This window comes from Bos indicus, chromosome 7, assembly GCF_029378745.1.
Source record: "Bos indicus isolate NIAB-ARS_2022 breed Sahiwal x Tharparkar chromosome 7, NIAB-ARS_B.indTharparkar_mat_pri_1.0, whole genome shotgun sequence".
NCBI lineage: Eukaryota > Metazoa > Chordata > Mammalia > Artiodactyla > Bovidae > Bos > Bos indicus.
In genome coordinates, this window is record NC_091766.1 from 9,259,357 (window position 1) to 9,270,741 (window position 11,385).

General features: G+C 37.9%; 1 pseudogene; it reads left to right on the top strand.

Annotated features, from left to right (window-relative positions):
- LOC139183958 (olfactory receptor 7A17-like) overlaps nt 1–7,088 on the top strand; it is a 31,879-nt pseudogene extending 24,791 nt beyond the window's left edge.
- Nucleotides 7,089–11,385: the final 4,297 nt, after the last annotated feature.

The window sequence follows — 11,385 nt, forward strand, 5'->3', positions numbered from 1 at the left end:
GTTATGAGATGTTTATGGTTTTGTAGTAACTTTGGGCAGCCTGTATATTGGAGCTCAGGGCTGTGTTCCTGTGTTGCTGGAGAATTTGCATGGTATGTCTTGCCCTGGAACTTTTTGGCCCTTGTGTGGTGCTTGGTTTTAGTGTAGGTATGGAGGCGTTTGATGAGCTCCTGTAAGTTAATGTTCCCTGGAGTCAGGAGTTCCCTGGAGTCAGGATTTGGACTTAAGCCTCCTGCTTCCAGTTATCAGTCTTATTTTCACAGTTCTCTCAAAATTTCTTCTATACAGCACCATCAATAAAACCTCTAGGTTAAAGATGAAAAGTTTCTCCACTGTGAGGGTCACCCAGAGAGGTTCACAGTGTTACATGGAGAAGAGAAGAGGGAGGAGGGAGTTAGAGTTGACCCGAATGAGATGAGATGGAATCAGTAGAGGAGAAAGTGGGCTAGCCAGTAATCACTTCCCTATGTGCACTGCATAACTGGACTGCTCAGATATCTTCACGGAGTTATACAGAGAAGAGAAGAGGAAGGAGGGAGACAGAGGTGGCCAGGAGGATAAAAGGGGGGAAAGAAAAGGAGAGAGACAGATCCAGCCAGTAATCTGTTCCCTAAGTGATCTCCACCGTCTGGAAGACACAGAAATTCACAGAGTTGGGTAGAGTAGAGAGGGGTTAGGGAGGAGACACAGGCGATCTGGTGGAGAAAAAAGAGAGTCCAAAGGGGGAGAGAGCAGTCAAACCAGTAATCTCACTCCCAAGTAAAAAATGGATACTGAAGATTGGGTTCTTAAAGGTACAAAATTGGTAACAAATACCTAAAAGCAAAAATTAAAAATCTAGAGTAGAGTTTGGAATTTCAAAAATACAATTTTAAAGAAAGGAAGAAGGAAAAGAACAAGAGAAAAAGAAAAGAAAAAAAAAAAAAACAAAGTCACAAAAATTATAAAGAAAATATAAGTACAAAATTGATAACAAATACAAAAAAGCAAAAGTTAAAAATCTAGAGTAGAGTTTGGAATTTCAAAAATACAATGTTAGAGAAAAGAAGGAGAAAAAGAAAGAGAAAAAACAAACAAACAAAGTCAAAAAAATTATAAAGAAAATATAGGTACAAATTGATAACAAATACCAAAAAGCATAAATTCAAAATCTAGAGTAGAGTTTGGAATTTCAGAAATACAATGTTAAAGAAAAGAAGAAGAGAAAGAAAGAAAAAAATAGTCACAAAAATTATTAAAATATATATATATATAGGTACAAAATTGATGACAAATACCAAAAAGCTAAAATTAAAAATCTAGAGTAGAGTTTGGAATTTCAAAAATACAATGTTAAAGAAAAGAAGAAAAGAAAAAGAAAAAGAAAGAAAGAGAAAAAGAAAAAAAAAAAACAAGGTTACAAAAATTGTAGAGAATATATATATATATGAAGTTTGCTTTAAAAAAATAGGGTCTTTTTTTTTTTTGCAAAGTAATAATAGGTTATAAAAGTGAAAATTAAAGGAGTAATAGGGGTCTTAAACATTTTTAAAAAATTTAAAAAAAGAAAGAAAGAAAGAATGATCATAAAAATAGTAAAAATATATCTAGGACTTTCTCTGGTGTTGTGGTTATTGTGGGGTCAGTTCATTTTTGGCTAGTTTCTTGGTCTGGCTTATATTTCTCAAGATCTATAGGCCCCTTCCTATGTAGTCCGTACTAACGACAGGGTTTTAATCTACTGCCTGTCACTTCCAAGGCGGTTCCCTCTGTTATAGATTCTTCTATTTATTGGTCTCTTCAGTGTCTGATTTCCACCCTGCTACAAAGGGGGTGGTGGTGGACACTTTTTTTTTAGGCTCACTTGTTCAGTCGCGCTGTGGGGAGGCAGGGGCGCTGCAAATAAATAACACTGGCATGTGCTCACAGTGCCTTAGCCACATTGGGCCTGCCCCCGCTCTCGGCACGTGTAGCCTCCCTGCCCACACTGCTCAGGCTCTAGGTTGCTCCGCTGGGAACCATCGGAGGCCGGCCCTGGGCTGCTGTGCCTCCCAGGTCTAAGCTGCTCAGGTTCAGGCACTCGAGTAGTCCTCAGAGGCTCAGACTCAGTTGGGCCTGAGTTTTGTGCCCTTCCCAGGTCTGAGCAGCTCAGGTGATGAGGTGTTTGGCGAGCACAGTTGCTGCGACTTATTGCCTCCCCACCACTCGGTTTTCTGGGTGTACAACCGGCGCACCTTCTCAGGTGGATGTTGACCGTCCAGAACCCCAAGAAGTCTTAGTTAGCAAAGAAGCCTGCTTGCAGTTTTGTAGATAATGTCTCTCTGGGGCTGCGATTGCCCCCTTCCGGCTCTGGCTGCCTGTCACCGGAGGGGGATGGTCTGCAGCCAGCTATCTCTGTTCAGTCCTTTGTTCCATGCACAGCCTGGCAGTGTCTTAGGTTAGGGCTGGCTTTTCATGTGGTAGTTATCCCACAGTCTGGTTTGGTAGCCCAAATTAGTTTGCTCAGGTAGCACTCGGAGCATTCAGGCCAGATCCTTACTCTAAGCAATGCATCCTGTGCCTCCTGGCCCAGCCCCCACTTGCTCCACTGCGGGAATTACTGTTGGGCTCATAATCTGTGGGTTTTAATTGTTTGTTTATTTTTCCTCCCTGTCATATTGCCCTCTGTGCTTCCAAGGCTTGGCACAGACTCGGCCATGAGAGTGTTTCCTGGTGTTTGGAAATTTCTCTCTTTTTAAGACTTCCTTCCTGGGACGGAGCTCCGTCCCTCCCTCTTTTGTCTCTTTTTTTGTCCTTTATATTTTTTCCTACCTCCTTTCGAAGATAACAGGTTGCTTTTCTGGGTGCCTGATGTCCAATGCCAGCATTCAGAAGTTGTTTTGTGGTTTTACTCGGCGTTTAAATGTTCTTTTGATGAATTTGTGGGGGAGAAAGTGGTCTCCCCATCCTATTCATCTGCCATTTTAGCTCCTCCCCCAATATTTTTCTATATAAGTGTACACAGTTTAAAACTCAAAGCTGAATAAAATATGAGGCCTCTGTTCATTTGAATAATAAATAATGAAAGAAAAATTTTATTGCAATCATATAGATACATAAATGTGATATACTGTCCTCAGAGATAAATCATATGTTAAAAGGATATATTATCTTGGCTTCTGTAGGATTTTATGGAATCTGGTGTTGAGATGCCTCTGCATGTTGGACTAGCAACAGAATCAGGTCTAGACTGTGCCCATAGCTATTGTAAATAGTGCTGCTATAAACATTGGAGTACACTGTTTTCTTAAATTATGGTTTTCTCAGGGCATATGCCCAGTAGTGGGAATGTTGGGTCAACTGGTAATGTTATTCTTAGTTTTTAAGCAATCTCCATACTGTTCCCCATCACAATATTATAAAGCAATTATACTCCAATTCAAATAACTTTAAAAATAAAAATAAACAAAAATAGAAACACTTCCATGCTACCATGAATTTATTTTGACTATGTAGAGAAGAAGACATGCCTTGTACATTGTTTTACATGCCTTTTACATTGCATATTTCAGTATATGAAATATAGAAATAAACGCATATGTACATACACAGACAGATATACTAACATACAAAGGACTGAACAAAGAGAACCCTGATATGATTTTGTCTGTATCCTTTCTCTGAAGGATGCTCTTTGATAAGTTATTTTGTGTTTTATTTAATCTATTATATTTAATTCTTAGGAAAGATAGTTTAATTCCCTAGTAGGTCCTCACCTCATAATATGGAAAATATTCATTTTGTGTGTCCTCCATACCTATTTTCACATTTCCCTGCCTCTGTTCATCCTTTCATCATCTTTCAGCCTTGGCAATTTTGTGGGACCATAATCTTTCAAGTTCAAGTGATATATATTTATTCATCTACCATTTCCAACTAAGTCTGGCATGGGTGGGGTCAGAATGGCAGTGAGTAAGTGTAGCATCATTACATGTGTCAAGATATTCACAGCATAGGAAAATAACAAGGAATTAGAAGTTGACATTGATGGCTTATACAACTAAATTAAGTGTGTGAGGAAATGTCCCTTTCCTTTAGAATTATTAATTTTAAAAATGGTTCATGAAAGAGCTTCCTACAAGCAATGTGAAAGTGTAGATGGAGTTTTTGAAGACAAAGGAGGCATGAACATTTCCAAGTAAGAAAGTGAATGAGACTCAAAAAAAGGGAAGAAGTATTATAGTGACTCTGAGCATTAAAACGTTCACATCTGGTGAAACAGTCAACTTCAATGTTTACCATATCTATGTGGCCAAGAGCAGGGCAATGTGAATGTGAAGTTTATAGAAAGCACACAAGGTGAGCATCCTTTTAAGCTACAGAATTTTGGCTTCATTCTCCAGTGGTGATTTGCTATTCTGAATTATGTGTTTATTCATTTTGCTCATTTTCCTACTTCATTCAGTAAACTATCTTTGCATCATAAGGACATCAGTCCTTTTCTTTTGAATAAATTAATATATTTCTGCTTTATTGGTTATTCTGGGCATCACAGGGCTTCTTTGGTGGTTTGGTGGTAAAAAATAAAATCCTCCTGTAAGGCAGGAGATGCAGGAAACACTGGCTCAGTCCCTGGGTGGGGAAGATCCCCAGAGAAGGAAATGGCAACCCGCTCCAGTATTCTGGAAAATCCCATGGACAGGGCAATAACAGAAGTTGTAGTACTCCCCAAACTAAAGAAGCTTTCTCCTCATCTCCTTCTCTCAGAGACCACCTAAGTTTATTAGGTTATTTTTCGCCCTCATGTCTATTTCTTTCCTATAACTATGCTTTTTGAACTGTTTTAAATGTTTCATCAAATAAAGAGGGAAAATAGTCATATTAAAATGGAAAGCCATGTTTCACTGTCCATAGAAAACTTAATAACTGGAATTTGGGTACTACTTCCCCATAATTGAGGTTATAGATAATCTGGTTTTGACAGCTCACCTTGTATTATTTCTGTTCTAATTTTGCAGCTGAAGTTGATAAGATTTTGTGTGTGTTTGTGTGTGTGTGTGTCTGTGTTGTGAGGTATGAGAGTTCTTATGGCAGGAGGAGCTGAACTCATATATACAAATTATTCTCCTTAAAATACAGACAGCAGAGAGTAACATGGAAACTTACACTACCATATGTAAAATAGACAGCCAATGGGAATTTGCTATATGACTCAGGGAACTCAAACAAGGCCTTTGTAACAATTTAGAGGGGTAGGATGGGGAGGGAGATGGGAGGGAGGTTCAAGAAGGAGGGGACATATGTATATGTATGGCATCATGTTATTTGGCAGAAAACAACAAAATTCTGTAAAGCAATTACCCTTCAATTAAATACAAAATCAGAATGATGGCCATCATAAGATTAGAGCAAAAATATATTAAATAAAATCAACAAAATTTATAATGTGCAAGAACATGTGAATGATGGACTCCCTGTATCTTCATTCCTTAGCACTCTGCCCTATTTCTCATCACTCTCCCTCTTGGTCATTTCCCCTTGACACACAAACTTCCACTTGAGCCTTGACTATCAGAAACTTCCACTTGAGCCTTGACTATCAGACCCTTCCTCAGGGTTTTTGCACTGGCCCTTCCTTCTTCCAGGCCCGCATTTCCTAAGATAACATTGACACCCCAGACCCTCTTCCTTGATATCTCTGTTCAAATGTTACATTGTTTGCCAGCCTAGCTGAACACCCAGTAAAATATAACACCTTTACTACTACCTTCTATATACCTTCTCTACTTTTCTTCATTTGACATTTTATTATATTTCTACTTGTTTACATTCTTTCTCCGTCATTGAACTGTAGGGACTTGTGACTCTCAGCATACTCTGCTTATTCAGGAGATGGTGAGTACTCAATATATAGCCTCAATACTTTGTCAGAATCCCTCGTTCAAAGTTTACAATACATGACCTCTTGGTGAATAGACAGAGATGAACAGGAATTTGTAATCAGAGGATGTCCCAAAAGGGAAAAGTTTCACACCAAAACTGTAGGTGTGCATTTCTTGACCACAAAATATAAATTGTACATTTTAAATTATACCAGTAAGGTCTATTTTTGTTAAATAAGTCTTATTATTATTTTTATTGCTAGGTAGAGCCCTGCAACTACGTGGAATTGGGAAACGATACACAAATTTCAGAATTTCTTCTTCTGGGATTTTCAGAGGAACCAGAACTGCAGCCCTTCATATTTGGGCTTTTCCTCTTCATGTACCTGATCACTGTGTTTGGAAACCTGCTCATCTTTCTGGCTGTGAGCTCAGACCCCCAACTCCACACCCCCATGTACTTCTTCCTTTCTAACCTGTCCTTTGTAGACATCTGCTTCACTTCCACCACCATCCCAAATGTGCTGTGGAACATCCAGAGGCAGAGCAAACATATAAGTTATGCAGGCTGTATTAGCCAGATACACTTTTTCCTACTCTTCGCAGGGCTGGATAACTTTCTCTTGACTGTGATGGCCTATGACCACTACCTGGCCATATGTTACCCCCTGCACTACACAGTCATGATGAACCCCTGGCACTGTGGACTGCTGGTTCTAGTGCCCTGGGTGATGAGTGCTCTGAATTCCCTGTTACAAAGCTTAATGATACTGTGGTTGTCCTTCTGCACAGGCTTGGAAATCCCTCAGTTTTTCTGTGAACTCAATCAGGTTATCCAATGTGCCTGTTCTGACACCTTTCTTAATGACATAGTAATATATTTTGTAGCTGCAATCCTGGGTGGTGGTGCATTCACTGGAATCATTTATTCATACTCTAAGATAATCTCCTGCATACGAAGAATTTCATTAACTCAGGGGAAATATAAAGCATTTTCCACCTGTGCATCTCACCTCTTGGTTATTGCCTTATTTTATTGTACAGTCTTATCTGTGTACCTTAGCCCTGCTTCTACCCACAGCTCAGTCAAATATAACAGCTTCAGTGATGTATACAGTGGTCACACCCATGCTGAATCCTTTCATCTACAGTCTGCAGAATAAAAACATAAAGAGGGTTCTGAGAAGATTCATTGGGATGGCATCTCTAAAAATGCCAACTTACCTCTGGTTGAAGAAGTGTAAATGATTGCCAGGCTAAAGAAACTGGAGTAAGAAATCACTATTTTTTTTGACTAGATTGTAGGTGTAGATGATGCTTTTTCTATTGTTTCCTGGTATTTCCTTTGCTTTGACCTTAACTTCTATCTACACTTAAGAGATTCAATTTTTTAAGATTTCCACTCTAACATATAAAATATTTTTCTGCTTTCACACAGTCAAAGAATAATAAATAAATGATCATGATATCTGGCTATTAATCATTTATTAATGATATAGACAGGTGCAGATTAGTTGGCATTAATGGTGGAAGTTAGATTGGGTGAAAAAATAGATAAGGACTTTTTTCCAAGCAGAGGAAGTGCCTAGGGGTTTATAAAACATGGTGGATTCATGTTGATATATGGTAAAACCAAAACAATATGGTAAAGTAATTAGCCTCCAATTAAAATAAATAAATTTACATTAAAAAAATAAATAAGGATCTGAAAAAAAATTCAAATCCATCACATGTAGAAGAAAAACTAGTTCTTTCTTAATGAGAAAAGGAAGCAAAATTTAGCAGACATGCAGGACCACACCTATGGAGAAGAATCTGGTTGCCAACTAACTGAGTGCATCAACTAGGTAAGAATGGGCTAATTTGAAGTAATTGATAGGACAAGGAGGAGAATTGTGATGGATGCCTGATCAAAAGTGTGTGGTCTTGGTGGGAAAGAAATGAAACTGGGAGGTGACTAATGAATTGAGAATTAAAGGAAGACTTGAAAGCCCCGAATTTTTGCTGGGCAGATGGTTGGATGGCATCACCAACTCAATGTACATACATTTGAGCAAAATGACCTTTCTTTCAAAATCTTTCCATACACTAGGATTGTAATGCCTCCTTCCCTTCATCCCTTCCTTTCTTCCTTCCTTTCCTGAAGTTCTTTTCTTCCCACCATTCTCCTGTTGTTGTTTTTTTTTTTAACCCCACAATGACTATTTCTTGTCTTCTGTATCTTCATACCTTAAACACCATCTTCCCCCATCCATATGTAAACTGATACCCTTGACTCCTTACTCACTGAGAAATCAGAAGAACTTAGAAACAATTTTCCAAAGGGATGCACCTCCATAACAATCCACTCACCAACTCTACCACCAAAATATCTGCCTCCCTACCTGTCACTCTAAACACTGCTGCTATGAAAGCCAGTATATATATATATATATATATAATCTTATCAGCTCAAGGGAAGTATAAAGCATTTTCCACCAATGCATCTCACCTCTCAATTGTCTCTTTATTCTTTTGTACAAGCCTAGGAGTGTACCTTTGCTCTTTTGCTACTCCCAGCTCAAGTACACTGCCTTGGTGATGCACACTCTGGTCACATCCATGCTGAAACCTTTCATCTACAGTCTGAGAAACAAAGACATAAAGGGGGCTCTGAAAAGACTCTTTGTGATGGTGAGTCCAAAAAAAGCCATTTATACTGGATTTGAAGAAATGCCCATGACTACAGAGCTCAAAGTTTTAGAGTCAGTAGTTGTGATTCTTTAATCAGATTGTAGATGTAGAAGTTGCCTTTTTATTTGTTTCCTGGAATTTTTATGTTTTTTCAGCTGCTCTGTACAATGTAATTACCTCATTATTAATGAAAATATCCAAAGGCTTTCTCTTCTTTTTCTTTCCTCCTGTGTCCCTTCTTTTTTCTCAAACTTTGATATGAAATGTTGGAAATTACCATGTATCTCATGGAACTGCCATAATTTATTAATAATCACTTCTTCTTAAATGACAAATATCACCCCATGTAATATGTCTTCAGTTTTACTGAAAAGACTAGTCATGAGTTACCACTCTATTGGGGGGGTGGGGAAACAAAAACTAAGCTTGGAAACTTGGTCGTGTTTATAACATTACAGAGAGGAAAAACCTGAGACTACAGTTTTTTACATCTATGTCCATTGTTCCTTTTTGGTGTCACTTTCTGAATAGGTGTTCCTGATAATGAGGACTTTAACGTACTAGTGTCTTTTTTTTTTTTTTTTTTTAATAATAAGCCATTGAGTTTTATCCTCCTAAATAGGATTCTGTTCTCTTAGCAGGCTCTATATCCACATTGAATACCATAGTTACTGGAAAAAACTGATTATCAAATACACGTCTGACAGTTTCAGCCTACACAGAAACAGAAACTGCAATAAATAGATTGACTTAATATGATCTTCAAGTCAGAGAAGGTATTGAAAATAATGAAACAAACTTTAAATTATACTTTGTAATATTATGCGTGTCATTCCTTTTCAAACTATACATCTACTCAATAAATTAAGGAAAACCTCCTTACCCATAGGTAGAGACAGTAAGAAATGGAGGTATTAGCATAACACATAAGAAGCACAGAATACTGAGAAGGGAATATGCAGGAATTTCACAAACTAATAAACAGACAATTCATCTCCTGGACTATATGCCGAGACATTCACAACATCCATAGTTTTATCCATTTATGAATGAAATTTACATACTACAAATGAATGTATGTTTCAAGGTCTATATTTCAGATTCAGTTGTAATTTTTTGTCTAGATAGTTCATTAAAGATTAAAAATGTTTTTAAATTGTAAGGTAAATTTTAAAAATAGTATGGAACATCAGTGTCAATGTATAAGATGATTTCTTCATTGAGGTGAAGGACTGATGAAACTGTTCTATATTTTCTTATTGAGTCATCTTATTCTTCCTGCTTGAAAACTTGTAGTGATGCCTACAACCATTATTTTCCCCATTGTTCTACATAAAAGAATTAATTCATTCTAAATACTGTCATAAACAAAATGAGCAGTAAGTGATATTATCCGCTTCATATCTCCCATATGATACAATAGAATTCCTTCAGTTTTCATAATCAGGATTCATGAAAGAACTTGAATTTCTGCCTACTCAAATCGTTCAGGGTCAACAGATTTTGTGTACAAATATGTATGTCCTTGCAAGCTGTCCTTGGTATCTGGACAGAAATATCAATGAAGTCACTTTTTAATGCAGTTCTGTGGGCTATCAGGATGCCCAAGTGGTCTAAGGCATCAGACTCAAGCTAATACAATTTTGTGAAGAAAAATTTAAAAAAAAACAAAAACAAAAAACTTGAGTAGCAAAGTAATCAGAAACACTGTCTCCAAATGTCAGAACATGGTCTAACATGGGGACGATAATCCAAAAAAGACTGGATATGTGTATGTATAACTGATTCACTTTGCTGCACACCTGAAACTAACACAATATTGTAAATTAACTATATTCCAATAAAACTTTTTTTAAAAGAAACAGTAGATTCCTGCTTCATTCACTTTGATTATTATATTTTTTAGTGGATTGCATTATCAGCCATCCTAAAATTAAATGGTGAAATGTAATGTGTGTGCATGCTAAGTCACTTCAGTCGTGTCTGACTCTTTGTGACCCCATGGACTGTAACCCACCAGGCTCCTCTGTACATGGAATTCTCCAGGGAAGAATACTGGAGTGAGTTGCCATGCCTTCCTCCAGGGCATCTTTCTGATCCAGGGATTAAACTGGTGTCTCTTATGTCTCCTACATTGGCAGCCAAGTTCTTTACCACTAACTAGCACCACCTGGGAAGCCCCAAAATATAATGTATTTATTATTTAATGGGATGGTATGGTTTGGAATTTTTCCAAGCTCTGTTAGCTTCCTCATGAGCCTGTAATTAGCTATCTATCTCTACATCGGGTTTCTAAGGCTCATCTGTGCCTGGCTATAGTGCTCTTCCATCTTAAACTAAATGATAGTTAGTTTGTTCATTTCTATATCTAGTTAATCTAGTTTACAGGAAAAAATTTATTTTATCATATGTACATTTTCTTAGTTTATTCCACTGCTTCTATGGTCATACATAACACTTTACTTTCTTCCCAGTTAGAAGACATATCATCCACACTTGTTCAGTGTAGCTCAGCTACCTGTATTCAATCTGACCCTGAGTCATGCATCTTTAGATTTTTTTTTTCCCCTTTAACTAATTAGAGTATGCCATGTGATAAACTGGAGAAGGAAATGGCAACCCACTCCAGTACTCTTGCCTGTAAAATCCCATGGATGGAGGAGCCTGGTAGGCTGCAGTCCATGGTATTGCAAAGAGTCGGACAGGACTGAGTGACTTCACTTTCACTTTTCACTTTCATGCATTGAAGAAGGAAATGGCAACCCACTCCAGTGTTCTTGCCTGGAGAATCCCAGGGATGGCAGAGCCTGGTGGGCTGCGGTCTATGGGGTCGCACAGAGTCAGACACGACGGAAGCGACTTAGCAGCAGCA